The sequence below is a fragment of the Neoarius graeffei genome, chromosome 12, assembly GCF_027579695.1.
Source record: "Neoarius graeffei isolate fNeoGra1 chromosome 12, fNeoGra1.pri, whole genome shotgun sequence".
NCBI lineage: Eukaryota > Metazoa > Chordata > Actinopteri > Siluriformes > Ariidae > Neoarius > Neoarius graeffei.
In genome coordinates, this window is record NC_083580.1 from 23,443,488 (window position 1) to 23,460,749 (window position 17,262).

The following is a 17,262-nucleotide window of genomic DNA, read 5'->3' on the forward strand; positions in this document are numbered from 1 at the left end:
CTCATTGACAGGGATTTGTATGGAGAAAAACCTACAACCCCAATTCCAAAAAAGTTGGGACAAAGTACAAATTGTAAATAAAAACGGAATGCAATGATGTGGAAGTTTCAAAATTCCGTATTTTATTCAGAATAGAACATAGATGACATATCAAATGTTTAAACTGAGAAAATGTATCATTTAAAGAGAAAAATTAGGTGATTTTAAATTTCATGACAACACCACATCTCAAAAAAGTTGGGACAAGGCCATGTTTACCACTGTGAGACATCCCCTTTTCTCTTTACAACAGTCTGTAAACGTCTGGGGACTGAGGAGACAAGTTGCTCAAGTTTAGGGATAGGAATGTTAAACCATTCTTGTCTAATGTAGGATTCTAGTTGCTCAACTGTCTTAGGTCTTTTTTGTCGTATCTTCCGTTTTATGATGCACCAAATGTTTTCTATGGGTGAAAGATCTGGACTGCAGGCTGGCCAGTTCAGTACCCGGACCCTTCTTCTACACAGCCATGATGCTGTAATTGATGCAGTATGTGGTTTAGTTAGTTAGAACTTTATTTATCCCCATGGGGCAATTGTATTTGTATTGTATTGGTTTGGCATTGTCATGTTGGAAAATGCAAGGTCTTCCCTGAAAAAGACGTCGTCTGGAGGGGAGCATATGTTGCTCGAGAACCTGGATATACCTTTCAGCATTGATGGTGTCTTTCCAGATGTGTAAGCTGCCCATGCCACACGCACTAATGCAACCCCATACCATCAGAGATGCAGGCTTCTGAACTGAACGCTGATAACAACTTGGGTCGTCCTTCTCCTCTTTAGTCCGAATGACACGGCGTCCCTGATTTCCATAAAGAACTTCAAATTTTGATTCGTCTGACCACAGAACAGTTTTCCACTTTGCCACAGTCCATTTTAAATGAGCCTTGGCCCAGAGAAGACGTCTGCGCTTCTGGATCATGTTTAGATACGGCTTCTTCTTTGAACTATAGAGTTTTAGCTGGCAACGGCGGATGGCACGGTGAATTGTGTTCACAGATGATGTTCTCTGGAAATATTCCTGAGCCCATTTTGTGATTTCCAATACAGAAGCATGCCTGTATGTGATGCAGTGCCGTCTAAGGGCCCGAAGATCATGGGCACCCAGTATGGTTTTCCGGCCTTGACCCTTACGCACAGAGATTCTTCCAGATTCTCTGAATCTTTTGATGATATTATGCACTGTAGATGATGATGTGTTCAAACTCTTTGCAATTTTACACTGTCGAACTCCTTTCTGATACTGCTCCACTATTTGTCGGCGCAGAATTAGGGGGATTGGTGATCCTCTTCCCATCTTTACTTCTGAGAGCCGCTGCCACTCCAAGATCCTCTTTTTATACCCAGTCATGTTAATGACCTATTGCCAATTGACCTAATGAGTTGCAATTTGGTCCTCCAGCTGTTTCTTTTTTGTACCTTTAACTTTTCCAGCCTCTTATTGCCCCTGTTCCAACTTTTTTGAGATGTATTGCTGTCATGAAATTTCAAATGAGCCAATATTTGGCATGAAATTTCAAAATGTCTCACTTTCAACATTTGATATGTTGTCTATGTTCTATTGTGAATACAATATCAGTTTTTGAGATTTGTAAATTATTGCATTCTGTTTTTATTTACAATTTGTACTTTGTCCCAACTTTTTTGGAATCGGGGTTGTACATTTAAAGGATATGGGACATGGATTTTTACCTGGGCATAATTATGTATAAAGGACATAAGAAATGCCATCTAAATCACTGCAGGGCGTCAAAAATGTGAAAATCATCACATTATTCAAGTTTTTTTATACATCAGCGTAAAACAAGGATTCGTTAATGAGCTAGGTGGTCACGTGACCCGTGACGTCACAAAAACTTTCCAAGGAGCCAGCGCTTGGGAATCTAATGTAAACAGGTTACCGAAATGGACACCATCGACAGTGACATTCCTGATGTTTCACAGAGATGTGAAGTTAGACCCTATCAATTTGAACCGATAGCTGGAAATTCACATGAACATGGATCTTGTCTTTACTCTGACGGGTCAGATGATTCTGAGAGTGAGAGTTCATTCAGTCCCCATGAAACTGAAAGCGGTCGGCTCGATAACACTTCCTGGTAAGTTAAAAACAATTCTGCTCAAAGGCTAATGATCTGTTGAAAGAAGTATTATTTTTGTATCATACATTGAAAGTTCATCATAGATCTAGCTAAAGTCCGTTGCAAGCTAGTTTTTTTTTTGCTGATATTTTTCGAGATTGATTGAGATACAATGCTTCCAGAGTCCGAGATGAAAACATTCAAAATGGTGAAACGAGTCAGAATTATGATAATAATTGATACACCCAAAATTATAATACTAATCCTTAGCTCGGCTTTCAGTCGCTTAGCGCAGAGGTCTTCAACAGGGGGGTCGCGAAATCACACCGGATCACTCATATCAACAAAAATATTCCTGCCCTGTCCCCTGGCCTCCGTGCAGGGATGCAAACAGCGCGCCTTTCGGCGGATGCCGCCTTTTTCACGGCTGAATCGCGCAGATCCGATTTAAAAAAAAAAAAAAAAAAAATAGCGATGTTGGTTCATGGAGCATGAGGCATGAAGTGTAAGGATGAGAGAGAGGCGGTTTGGGTCGGGAAGCTGCGCGCATTTGTGCAGCCTGGCGCAGGTGTGCACGGCTTCCCGATTTAAACTGTTTTTTTTTTCTCATCCTTATGCTTCCTGTTTCCTGTTTCATGAATTAATATCGCTCAGTACCTGAGTATTAATGTTAAAAGAATCCTCAGTGAAATGGTCCGAACAGTTTGTGGGAAAAAGTAGGTGCAAAGTTTTTTTCAACAGGTGTTCTGTAAAGTTGTCCTACCAAGCCTACTGCGCATGCGCAGGTGAGCCCACACTTTCCTCAGCTTCGGGTCCTTGGGGAATGCAAAAAAACTTACTCCAGGGCATTTCCCATTGGAATTATTGCAACCATAAGCAGCACAATACACCATGATGTCCAATGTATGATGTCCAATGTACTTTAAAGACTATAAAACAATTTTCTTGTCATCCACTTCTCCATTCATCTACCCGCTTGTGCTGTGCCCGAAAGTTTTTGTTACGTATGATCACGTGACAGCGGCTCTTCCGGTTGCAAAAAATGCATATCGGAAGTCGAGCAGAAATGCCATATAATCATCACGAATATAACGATTTTGCTGAATTTAATAGATGATTTTGTATTTGTTGATGCAATTAATTCATATTTTTAATGGAAAGAAACTGATATAGCGTGCTTTTATGTTTCATGTCCCATATCCTTTAAGGAAGGATTTTTCAGTGTCAGCATGTTGTAAACACCAGGAAGTTTTTTAACAAGGAAAAGTCTTCAGGACAGAGGACTTGGTTTGTGGTTTACGTGTGCGTTATGGTTTCTTGTTAAAACGAGAAAAATGTAGTTAGTGTGCTTGCCTTTGGCAAGCACACTATTGTTCTTCTTACGTTTACTTATTCTGCCTTATTCCGACATGTTTTTTGGATCCACTCCTCCTCCTAGGGCGTTCGAGATAGAGACACCATTCCAACTCTGAGACGTCTGGCCCGAAGTGGTGTAGTGTGCTTGTATACAGCTTTTGGATCAATGCGCCCGTTCTCTTGTTCTTGTCGTTTTTCTTTTGGTTCTTTCCCATAGAGAATGAATAGGGCTCATGAATCGAATCGTCCTACTTGGACACGCTCCATTGCAGATGCACCAAACCTCATGTGATACTTCAGGCCAACTCCCCCGACACATTCATGCAATCGGTTCTGACCCGCACTCATATTTTTCCTTTCTTTTTGCTCATCCCTTTTTCCTCTATAGGCTTGCATTGATTTTTGGCCCCATTGAAAATGAATGGTGAAAAATGAATGGTTTTTCAGGAGAAAAACTTTCACTCTCCATCAATTTTTTTTTTTTAGCCAAGTGACCAAACTTCAAGAAACTTCACTTGATGCCTCAGGCCAAGTCCCCGCACAGATCCATCCCCTCATCTGAGACCTGCACTCGTCTTTTCCTTGATTTTCATGCATCTCTTTTTACCTCCATAGGCTTCCATTGATTTTTGGCCCCATTCAAATGAATGGAGTTTTGCTCAGTAACACTTCACCACACATCCACCAAACTTCATATGGCACCTCAGGCCAAATCACCATCACACACATGATATCGGTTCTGACCCGCACTCGTCTTTGTCTTGCCTTTCATCCGTCCATTTTTTCTCCATTTTGCCGCTAATCAGTGGAAGCTTGACTGAGTCGTTCCTCCCTTCCCCCATAGGTGATGATGCATTTGGCAAGGATCTGCTCATCTGAGACTTTGACAACAAATCAACTTCAACTCAATGGCCACTTTATTAGGAATACTTACACGCACACACGATAGCAATTAGCATATAAGCATTCACGTGTTACCATGCTAGCTGTTAGCATGTTACCCATTACAATATCATGCCTGCTGTTAGCTCGCGAGTTGTTAGCATGTTCACCATTAGCATGTTATCATGAGAGCTGTTAACATGTTAGGATTAGCATGGTAGCATGCAGAGTTAGCATGTTAGCTGTTAGCATGTCACCCTCAGCATGTTAGCATGCTAAAAGTTAACATACTAGCCATTAGCATGTTAGCCTGTTAGCTGTTAGCATGATAGCTGTCCGCATATTAGCCTTAAAGTGTTAGAATTTTAACAAATAGCATGTTAATCATTAGCATGTTAGAATGCTAGCTGTTAGCATATCTATTAGCATGTTATCTATTAGCATGTTAGCATTAACATGTTAACATGCTAGCTTTTAGCATGTTAGTATGCTAACTGTTAGCATGTTGGCATGGTAGCTTTTAGCATGATAGCATGATAGCTGTTCTGCTACAGCTCAGAATCAGAATCAGAAACACTTTAATTGCCAGGTATGTGGACAGACACGAGGAATTTGACTCCAGTTCACTTAGCTCTCATAGTACAAAATAGATTAAAAAAAGTGCATACACAAAAACAAACAAACAAGCAAACAACAACAACAAAAATAGGTGCATAGTGCAAAGTAATCCAAGTAAGTCAAGTATGGAATAGTTAAATAAATATAAAGTATACAGTGTGCACAGAATGACGGTATAAGTGTTCAGATATTTTACAAGTGATATTACTGATATAGGGGCGGCACGGTGGTGTAGTGGTTAGCGCTGTCGCCTCACAGCAAGAAGGTCCGGGTTCGAGCCCCGTGGCCGGCGAGGGCCTTTCTGTGTGGAGTTTGCATGTTCTCCCCGTGTCCGCGTGGGTTTCCTCTGGGTGCTCCGGTTTCCCCCACAGTCCAAAGACATGCAGGTTAGGTTAACTGGTGACTCTAAATTGACCGTAGGTGTGAATGTGAGTGTGAATGGTTGTCTGTGTCTATGTGTCGGCCCTGTGATGACCTGGTGACTTGTCCAGGGTGTACCCCGCCTTTCGCCCGTAGTCAGCTGGGATAGGCTCCAGCTTGCCTGCAACCCTGTAGAACAGGATAAAGCGGCTAGAGATAATGAGATGAGATGAGATGAGATTACTGATATATGAATCAGGATTTTAGCTGTTAGCTCAGCAAGCACACTTTGCATTTTCTCTGCGGAAATGCAGTCTAGTTTTCTGTGTCTTATTAACATGGGGAGAGAAAAAAGGCTAATGAGGGGATGAAAAAGGGGACGGAAGCCATGACCTAATGGTTAGAGAAGCAGCTTTGGGACCAAAAGGTCTCTGGTTTAATTCCCTGGACCAGCAGGAATGGCTGACGTACCCTTGAGCAAGGCACCAAACCCTAACTGCTCCCCAGGCTGCTCTGGGTATGTTGTACGTCGCTCTGGATAAATGGCATTAATGTAATGGATGGTTGTTTATAGTTGCTATAAATGTAAGTAATAACAGGAAGTAGTTTGTCTCACTGATGTTCCACAACATAAAGTGTAATTATATGTGGTTTGAAAGTATGCTGCTGCTACACATCGAATCACACCACCATATTGTTGATTCTTTTCCTGTAACACGTGTTCTGTTTAAGATAGTGTAGACATGATCACGAATAGCATTCACCTGCACGAGTGGGTTGTAACCCATGTTAAACTGTATCTGCTCCCTGGATGCTTTCCTGCTAATTATTTTATCAGTCTTGGGGGGGGGGGGGGGCTTTTCTGGAAATGATTTCTCTCTCTCTCTCTCTCTCAAACACGTGCACAAAATCAAAAGTCCAGTTCAAAGTCCTGTTCTCCAACTCAAAGAAAACATTTTGTTTTGCCCTTTAACATGCAACCCCAAATCAGGAAAAAAGTCAGGGTGGTATGAAAACTGCAAATAAAAAAAGAAAGCAGTGATTTCTAAATTTACTTTGACTTGTATTTCATTGCAGACAGAATGAACCAAAGATATTTCATGTTTTGTCTGGTCAGCTTCATTTCATTTGTTAATATGAGAAGAAGAAGAAACCTTTATTCGTCACATGCACACTTCAAGGACAGTGAAATTCATCCTCTGCATTTAACCCATCTGAAGCAGTGAACACACGCGCACACTCAGAGCAGTGGGCAGTAGGGGTGTGCAAAAATATCGATACGGCGATATATCGCGATACTTTGTCTTCCGATTCAATATCGATACTCAAAATTTGAATATCGATATTTTTTCAAATAATAAAATCATGTTTCAGACGGGTTGTAAATCCAGTATGACTTCCGCACCTCCGCTCCGCGAGGTGTCGCTGTGCCACTACCTCACTGCGCCGCTACCTCACTGCAAGGCACTCTTCGTCTTCTCTTTTTTCCCCGGCGGTTGCAGTGAGGAAAAAAAACAGGCAAGCATGGCTGTTAACATAAACCTAGAGACGCCGCCGAACTTTAAGGCAGATGTTTGGAGGCACTTTGGATTCCAAAGGAAAGGAGAAAAAAAAACAGTGAGCCGGACAAAGAGAATGCACTTTGCAAAACCTGTTTCGCTCCAATTAAATTAAGATGCTCCAATTAAGATGCCCACTGCACTTTTCAATGTGTTTCAGACAGTGTGTTGTTCCTGCAAAATAAGCACAAGTTAAATGTTCTCCGGTATATGTTCTCAAGTTTACAAAGAACAAATTGATATTAGTGTTAGCACTGAAATGTATGTGCAGTCTGCAGTGCAAGTTTTAAGTTTTCATAAAACAATTTGATTCTGCTTGTTAAGCAGCACTGATGTGTCCATGCTTACAGAAAAGTTGATAATACTAGCACAGAAATGGGAATTTTCTGTATGTTGTAGTGAAGCAACTCTTGGTTTTGCCAGCAGTGGAATAGAGACAAATATATGTCTGGCAAGAGTGTGTAGTTATGTATGTGAAATGTAATTTTACAGTGGTCAATAAATTCTGATTTTCTTCAGTGACACAGATATTGTGATGTGGTTGAAATTTCTTGCAATATATCGATTATCGCAGAATCGCTGTACCGTGATATTATCGTTATCGTGGGCAAAATATCGCCATAGTATCGTATCGTGAGGTATCTGGTGATACCCAGCCCTAGTGGGCAGCCACACCAGAGCGCCCGGGGAGCAGTCAGGGGTTCGGTACCTTGCTCAAGGGCACCTCAGCCCAAGGCCGCCCCACGTCAACCTAACATCCATTCCTGCGTTTCAGGCTTGTAACACATTCTTTAAAAAAAAATTGGGACGGGGCAATTTAGGGCTAGTAATGAGGTAAAAGAATTAAATAATGAGGTGATGTGAAACACATCATGATTTGGTGCGAAATCCATATCCAAGAAAGGCCTAATTTTCAAGGAGTAAAGATGGGTTGAAGAGCTCCAGTTTATCAACAAATGCATGAGAAAATTATTGAGATGTTTAAAAACATTGTTCCTCAAAGAGAGACAGAAAGGGATTTGGATATTTTACCCTCTACAGTGCATAATATCATCAAATGATTCAAGGAATCTGGAGATTTCGGTACATAAAGGGCACAAGCCTAAGCTGAACACCCACGATCTCTGATCCCTCAGACGGCACTGCATCAAGAACAATCATTCATCTACCGTACAGCTGATATAACCACATGGGCTCGGGATTACTTTGGCAAACCTTGGTCGAGCTCTGCAATACGGAGTTACAGCCACAAATGCCAGTTAAAACTTTACTGTGCAAAAAGGAAGCCTTATGTTAACTGTGTCCAGAAGTGCTGTCGACCTCTCTGGGCTTGGAGGCGTCTGGGACGGACCATTACATGGGCTCTGGACGAAATACAAAAAGGACCATCCAGAGCAAGAAGTCCAAAAGTCAGGGTCTGTCATGGTATGGGGTTGTGTCCGTGCCCTTGGGAAAAGTAACTGACACTTCTGTGATGGCAGCATTAATGCAGAAAAGTACACTGAGATTTTGGAGCAACATATGCTGCCTTCAGGACGACATCTTTTCCAGGGAGATTTCAACAAGACAATGCAAAACCACATTCTGCCCACATTACAAAGGCATGGCTGTGGAAGGAGAGGGAGTCTGTCCTCTGTCTCCAACAGAGAATGTGTGGTGAATTTTGAAATGAAAATGCCAAATTTTGCACAGCTTTAGATCAGTTTACAGGAAGAATGGGACAAAATACCACCTGAAACGCGTCGTCACCGGGTGTCTTCATTCCCTAAACGTCTTATAGTCAGGCGGTATTTGTTTTTATATTTGGAGGCTCCTTTGCAAAATTTGCCAAGTCTTATTTTTGGTAATAATATACAAGTTCAGATATAAATTCATAAATCTGGACTTGTTGTAATGTTTGTAGGCTGCTGTTTCATAGTTAATTATGCAGGGGAACTTTGCGCATAAAAAGAGCCCTGAAACCACATATAGGAAGTTGGTATAAAAGTATTACATCATTAATATGCAATTATTATATCCATAATACGGTAGGTGTTATTTGTGGCACACAACCTTTTTACTCAGGTCAAAAGCATTGTTCATACATTAGATACCCATTTAAAGTGCATATCACGGGTAAATTCAGGAGCAAGATCAATGTAATTCTCCTACTTTATATTAAACTTTGGTCAAATATCTGCCGCATTCTCTGCAATTTTTTTTACCTTGCGCAATACCAGAAAAATTCAGTTGAAATCAAGCCATTTGAGGCGAATTGGTCCGCCTCTGAAAAAACTTGGCATTTGGATTTCCCGGGAAACATTGATTTTCGTGACGTCGTGTGCGGGACGCCTCCCTCTGAATCCTACGTCAGCGCTGGTTTGTTTATGAGAAAACGACCTGGTGGTTTTCTGCAAATTTCTTCAACGTTATCACGTAATTATTAAAATGGTTAACAGATGTATCGTAGGAGGGTGTAGCAACACCAATCTTGATGGGATTAGTACTCATCGTTTCCCAAAAGACCGGACAATGAAAGAGAAATGGGAGCGCTTTGTGCGAGGCACCCGGAAGCCGAGGACCAAAGCAGAGCCGAGAAAAAGACCAAGAAAATCAGCAATTCACAAGCTGACTGTTGCCAGGGTAAGAAATAATTCTGACATCTCATTATATTCTTCATCCGAAGGTGAAGTAACATTGCACTCAGGTGACAATTCCATATTTCAATGCAAAATTGCTAGCTGCTAAACTTGGTCTACACAGGCTGCGCACTGAAACCGTGCAAAGCTTGCGCAGCCTGCTGGCGCTTCCGCAGGTGACGTCACGAATCTGGCTACAGACTCCCTTGGGATTTTTCCAGACGCGTTTTGTTATTTTATATTTTTCTGCTGTAGACAGATGGCCTTGTGCAAAATTACCCTTCTGGATGAGTGTGTAAAGGGACATACTTTCATATAAAAAAAAAAAAACGAAATTGGTCCAGAATATGCCCTTTAACCCTAAAAGGACCTAAACTACTGAGTGGGATCAGTTCGAACCTCAGAGGTGGCGTGCTGCTCAGTCTATTCAACCGACATAACTTTTTGCTTTTAGGAGTTTGTTACTCTACAGATTCTTTATCTAAAAGTCTGTTTGTTTCAAGATTGATGAAAAAAAAGTGTTTAACAAGGTGACTGATTTTCTGTTGGGGTCCCATAACTCTGTGAGATTTGTTGCAAAAATATTTCAGCAAGTTAGTCGCTTCTTTGTGCGTCTGTCTTTGCCTATCTGTATGTTCGCATGCTTGTCTCCGATGTCTGCCATAATTAAGAACATAACTCTTTCTTACAAATTGTAGATAACTAGTGAACCTGTTCGTTATAAAGTTACTGAAATGTCTAATGTCTGATGCTTATCTGTCCATGCACTCTCCATACGCAACCACGTACCACAACAGATTCCTCGTCCTTGCGCCTATCCTGTAAATATGCTTTGTGCTAATATGCTAATGCTTAATAACAACGTGTCCACCTACCAACTCTTCAATAAAAACCTGGGATAAGTGATTCCTTATTTGAATAAAAGATTTTCATTATCTCTCATCTCATTATCTCTAGCCGCTTTATCCTTCTACAGGGTCGCAGGCAAGCTGGAGCCTATCCCAGCTGACTACGGGCGAAAGGCGGGGTACACCCTGGACAAGTCGCCAGGTCATCACAGGGCTGACACATAGACACAGACAACCATTCACACTCACATTCACACCTACGGTCAATTTAGAGTCACCAGTTAACCTAACCTGCATGTCTTTGGACTGTGGGGGAAACCGGAGCACCCGGAGGAAACCCACGCGGACACGGGGAGAACATGCAAACTCCGCACAGAAAGGCCCTCGCCGGCCCCAGGGCTCGAACCCAGGACCTTCTTGCTGTGAGGCGACAGCGCTAACCACTACACCACCGTGCCGCCCAATAAAAGATTTTATAAAACAAAATTTGAAACCTGCACATGTCAAATATAATATTTCGAATTAGAAGTATTAGGGCTGCACGATATCAGAAAAATATGCGATATTCGATAACATGACTGAATATCTCGATATCGATATGTATCACGATAATTAAACATATGTTTTTCTTACCTCTACTCGCCGTTCTGCCCTGTCGTTGGTAGCTGCCACCACTGTTTTACATGTCTTGCAAAGTACCCGAGTTTGCAGTATGTCATCCCTCCTGAATCTAAAGTACTTCCAAATAGCAGACGTGCATTTTTTTTTTGGAAACCAGTTCCTCCTCACACAAGTTTGTCTCACCACACTTGCTACCGCTCCCACCTTCCACCATCACCACGAGGCTTTTACTTGTTTTGCAATAGGGGGCGGAGTTATCCCGCGGCGCTTGTTGACATTCAAATGTGATTGGACGGCACAGAAAAATGTGCCTTTTATCAAAATTTAAGTAATTTTTGCGGTATGTGTATCGCAAACTATGATGTCGCGATATCGATACTTTTTCGATATATTGTGCAGCCCTAAGAAGTATCATTCGTTTTGTACTTATTCATTAATATGGAGTATCAAATGATGAAGAGTTCATAGCATCATAAACACGTGGACACATTTGAAGGTAGCTTAATATGACTGCTCTTAGAAAACGCTCATTCTGCTTTATTTCTGGTCATAATATGTGTTACCAATAACTGCTTTTATCTTCGTGTTTTGTGTTTGAATCCTGAGGCAAAGTGTTCCTTCTTAATGTAGTTTGGAAAAAAAAAAAAAAAAAAAGCCAGAAACTGCTAGCAGCTTAGTAATAAATGTATCACAGAAATTTCTGAAATGAGAGATTGTGAGCTGAGTTCTGGAATGTAGATAAGCTATAAATATTCTCAAGTTCTGTAGCAATAGTGTAAAATATTTCTGGCTTTTTATGTTCTCTATGTACTTAAATGTCTCATTTTAAACTTGATTAATATCATGTAAATATATGATTTCTATTCACATAAAGTTAGTAAACGGGTAATTAAAAAAATACAGATATTATAATGGACTTAAGTGATACGGATATATGATGGTTTTTTTACGTTTTTACATGTGATATTTAGCATTTCCGTTTTTGGTGAAAATGGTGATTGCTGACATTACAACAAGTAAAAATAATTTGTTTGGGATGCAAATAAAGGGTTAATACTGAGAAACCAGACTTGGCAAATTTTGCAAAGTAGGTTACATATGCTCCCTGACTATTAAAAATCATAGGCAACGGTTTTCAATTTATGCACATTTGAAACTTTTATATGTTAAAAAAAACCTCTGTAATTTTCTTCTGGTCCCAAGAAGTATTGTTTAATAAGTAATAATTAAAATAAGTTAGTGCAGATCGTGGCGAATTTCTGTTAGGCAAGTTTCATGACCCAAACCGCTTGAGTTGAGTCCACGTCCATTTACTTGCATTGCCGTTCGGCTTGAGTGCAGACGTGCGTTCAGGAATTTCCAAAGAAAAACCATGACTTATTGTTGTGCAGTGAACTGTAACAACGGGACCGGTTCAGGAAGAAGTTTTTACCTCTTTCCGAGAGAGTAGAAGAGGCAGAGAGAGTGGATTGGCTTTTTCCGGAAGAGGACACGAGGCGGAGAGAGTGGATTTTGCGTGTGGAACAAAATCAAGCAGTCAATGAAGAAAGAGAGCAGCAACGCTCAAGCAAAAAGAAGATTGGAGGTAAACATTTTTACCTTTGCTTGCAATTGACAAGTCAAGAATCCTGAGGGATCCTCTACAATCATTGTGGAAATGAGACAAAGGGATATTTCCTCGCTTAGAGTAGGCTATAAATAGTCTAATGCCGCGGATGGCAGGCTAATGTGGCCTACCGGCGCACTGTCCAGTAATCGTTCCCTATATCCGCTAGGGAGGGCTGTTTAATTATTCTTCAAAAGGGCTCTTATTTAGTATTACGACGAAAGTAGGAATTTATCATAACTACCAGGATAAATCGTTTGGGCGCGAGTCTTGTTGAGGTCCGGGGTCACCGCGATCAGAGTCAGCCGAGTCGCTGTCCGATTCCGAGGCCGCACGGTCAAACCACTGAGCCACATTCACCGATTGCTTCGCAACGGCCATAGGTTCATACATATATGGTTTCACCTCTCGATATTCAATTTGGAGAGTTCCTACTTCAAAATCGCCATCGCTTTCAGACATTTTACATCGCTGTGCGGTGTGCAGTGCGCTGTGATTGGTCAAGCGGAGATATTGTGTTCTGCAGAAAAGCAGTGCCGTTTGTCACGGTCTGGAAAGAAAGGGGATATAAAATGCAGAGAAACGTGGTGGATATCGCGTTTTGCATAAAAGTGATTCTGGAACTTTGAATAGCGATCAAATGCTTGACTTTTTCTCAAAATGGCACTTATTGTGTTTTGGAACCAAACTCTTCAAATATAAATACTATATTATAAAATTATACAAAATATTTTAAAAATATAAAATAATGTATATATTATAATGCAAATATCTCATCTCATCTCATTATCTCTAGCCGCTTTATCCTGTTCTACAGGGTCGCAGGCAAGCCGGAGCCTATCCCAGCTGACTACGGGCGAAAGGCGGGGTACACCCTGGACAAGTCGCCAGGTCATCACAGGGCTGACACATAGACACAGACAACCATTCACACTCACATTCACACCTACGGTCAATTTAGAGTCACCAGTTAACCTAACCTGCATGTCTTTGGACTGTGGGGGAAACCGGAGTACCTGGAGGAAACCCACGGGGACACGGGGAGAACATGCAAACTCCACACAGAAAGGCCCTCGTCGGCCACGGGGCTCGAACCCGGACCTTCTTGCTGTGAGGCGACAGCGCTAACCACTACACCACCGTGCCGCCCCGGGAAAAAAATCTGTTGTTTTAAATAAAATTTAAAAATCAGAATCTAGATTTGCATTTTTAATCTTTTACAGCCTCATAGTGTTATAGTAAAGTTTCAAACAGAAGATGGTGGTTTTCATGCTACCAATTTTTTTGCGAAAGAAAATACTTTTTTCTTCTTCTCATGTTTATCACAGTGGATTTATCGCGTTTTGGAACCAAACTCTTCATTTTTTCATGTCTGTGATGTATAGCCGAGACCCTGAAACTATAGTGAAAGGTGTCACTTATGTAATATTGCAGATATGATGTCAGTATGACTATCAACAGATCTTTTCACTGTCTATTTTTGCTGACCTCCCACGTGAAAAATAGCCACCACGCCCAAACTCTAGAATACACGCCACTGCAGTAACGCTCAAGCCATGCCGAGGGACGCGTCTCGTGCAGGCTGTGTGGCTGCTCTAACCTGTTAACATGGGCACCAAAATGAAAATCAAGATATTCTGCAACCACCATGCACACACGACGCAACTGGTGTGGCCCCGACCCTATGTAGTGTCAAACACATGTCCTGCTTAGAAAAAAGATTATATTGAAATGGCCCACAGTGCTTACTACTACAACCGCATTTCCAAAAAGTTGGGATGCTATGTAAAACATAAATAACAAGAGTGCTCTGAGAGTACAATATCCCCTGCTGGCAACTATGCCATAACTCTGGAAAAATGCGACTGAATTGAACGAAATTGCAATATGCGTATTAGTGACATATAACAGAGAATCCTGTCAAGTTTTGTGAAATTCCTCCAAAAATTGTGAGAGGAGTTGATTTCAGAATGTGAGTGCCCTTCCCGGGACGGACAGACATCGTCACGACATAATCCCCCTTCAGGCCTTTCGGCCAACGAGGGATGATAAAAATTGTGAGAGAAGTTGATTTCAGAAAGCATGCACACCTTGATAAAATTGCCAAAGTACAACTTTGTTACTAATCAAGGGCATAACTCTGGTAAAATTTGCCCAAATTAAACGAAATGTCAATATACATATAACTGTCATATAACAAAGCCTTTTGCCAAGTTTGGTGAAATTCCTCCACAAACTGTGAGAGAAGTTGATTTCAGACGAACGTACAGCCTCATGAAACTGTCAGAGTACAAGTTATTTAATCAAGGGTCAAAACTCTGGTAAAATTTTCACAAACGAAATTAAATCGCAATATGCGTATTACCGTCATATAACAAGGCCTTTTGCCAAGCTTCGAGAAATTTGTCCAAAAATTGTGAGAGGAATTGATGTTAGAAGGCGAGCACACCTTCATGAAATTGTAAAAGTACAAGGTTGTTAATCAAGGGCTGGAACTCTGGTAAAATGCCACCGAATTGAACAAAATAACAATATGCGTACTACCGACATACAACAATGTGTTTTGCCAAGTTTGGTTAAATTCCTAAAAAATTGTGAGAGGAGTTGATTTCAGAACGAAAACACTCATGAAACTATCAAAGTATAATTTTGTTAATCAAGGGCTGGAACTCTGGTAAAATGTGACCGAATTTAACAAAATTGCAATATGCATATTACTGACATATAACAAAGAATCCTGCCAAGTTTCATGAAATTCCTCCAAAAATTATGAGAGGAGTTGATTTCAGAAGGTGAGCACCTTTCCTGGGGCGGTCGGGCGGGTGGCCAGCCGGAGCCATGACGTAATCCCCCTTCAGGCCTTTCAGCCAGCGGGGGATAAAAACAGAATGCAACAACTACCATGCATAATATAATTTAAAAGATTCAGAGAATCTGGAGAAATCTCTGTACGCAAGAGACAAGGCTGAAAACTGACATTGGATGCCTGTGATCTTCAGGCCCTCAGGCGACACTGCATTAAAAACAGATGTGTCTGTAGTGGAAATCACTGTATGGCCTCAGGCACACTTCAGAAAACCATCGTCTGTGAAAACAGTTCATTACTGCATCCACAAATGCAAGTTAAAACCAGATATAAACAATATCCAGAAACACCGCCACCTTCACTGGGCCTTCTCCTTTACGATGGACTGAGGCGAAGTTGAAAATTGTCCCGAGGTCTGACTAAACGAAATTTGAAATTCTTTTTGGAAATCATGAACACTGTATCCTCTGGAATAAAGAGGAGAGGGACCACCCGGCTTGTTATCAGTGCAGTACAAAAGCCAGCATCTGTGATGGTATGAGGATGCATTAGTGCACATGACATGGGTAGCTTGCACATCTGGGAAGGCATCATTAATGCTGAATGATGTATACAGGCTTTGGAGCAATATGCTGCCATCCAGATGATGTCTTTTCAGGGAAGACCTTGTTATTTCAGCAAGACAGTGCCAAGCCACATTCTGCACATATTAAAACTGCATGGCTCTATAGTAAGAGAGTCCAGGTGCTAAACTGGCCTGCCTGCAGTCCAGACCTGTCTTCCTTTGAAAACATGTGGCACCTCATGAAGTGCAAAATACGGCAAAGGAGACCCCGAACTGTTCAGCCACTGAAATTATATATCAGGCAAGAATGGGACGTCATTTCTCTTTCAAAACTAAAGCAATTGGTCTCCTCAGTTCCCAAACATTTACAGACTATTGTAAAAAGTAGAGGTGATGCAACACAGTGGTAAACATGCCCCTTTCCCAACTTTTTTTTAAATGTGTTGCTGGCATCAAATTCAAAACCAGCATATATATTTTTTTCAAAAAACAATAACATTTCTCAGTCTCAACATTTGATATGTTGTCTTTGTACTATTTTCAATGAAACATAGTGTTTCCATGATTTGCAAATCATATTCTGGTTTTATTTACGTTTCACACAGTGTCCCAATATTTTTGATATTGGGGTTGTCGATACGGCTCAGAGAATCGATGTAAAATTCACACCAGCTAGACCTGTAGTCTAGCAGCACTCTGTGTTCAGCTTGTGTCACTGTACAGAGCATGTGGGCTTGCATTTCACAAAGCGATTTCCACTGCTTTAGGCATTCCTATAAGATATAGATTATACCGTCTGCTTCTTTCCTCTAAATTGGTGAGTTTAGCCCTCAACTTGGTGTGGTCATCGGCGAAAGTGGTTAGCGTTACTCTAAAGTCTGCAGCTGGTTCAATCTAGACTGGCTAACGCGATTTCAAAGCTCTGCGAGCATTTGGTCTGGCAAAGATATTAAGCCCAACCGTTTCCCAAAGGCGTGGTTGACCCGCCTCCCTGAAATGCCTCAGTTTGCTACTGGTCGAAGCCAGAAAAGGCTGTGACGAAGCTTAAACCAATCACATCACTCTTTCCTCTGACGTATGTGACGCAACGGAAACTGCTTGAGTAACAGGAAGAAGATAAATACCTCCAGGGCTGCTCTTTGCTCCGTTTTCAATGAGAACTTCCCGTTGAATGCTTTCAATACAGCATCTACCGCTGTGTCAAAGGCTTGCCGCTGCTCCATGTTCGTAATGTTTCTAGTGAATGAAGCGCTTCCGGCATAGATTCTGTAAACAATCTATGGCTTCCGGTCGCAGTTCTACTA

The 17,262-nt window shown here is 41.4% G+C and overlaps 1 protein-coding gene across 5 annotated transcripts in view; it reads left to right on the forward strand.

Moving 5' to 3' along the window:
• The window catches only part of shroom3 (shroom family member 3), a 277,424-nt gene that overhangs the window by 166,387 nt on the left and 93,775 nt on the right, over positions 1 to 17,262 (forward strand). The window contains exon 1 of one of the 5 annotated variants that reach the window (XM_060935702.1): positions 12,546 to 12,566. The exons of the other annotated variants lie outside the window; for them this stretch is intronic. The gene's annotated coding sequence lies outside the window, so the exon portion shown is untranslated. Of the gene's footprint in view, positions 1 to 12,545; positions 12,567 to 17,262 lie in introns of those variants that run through there. 5 annotated transcript variants of the gene reach the window in all.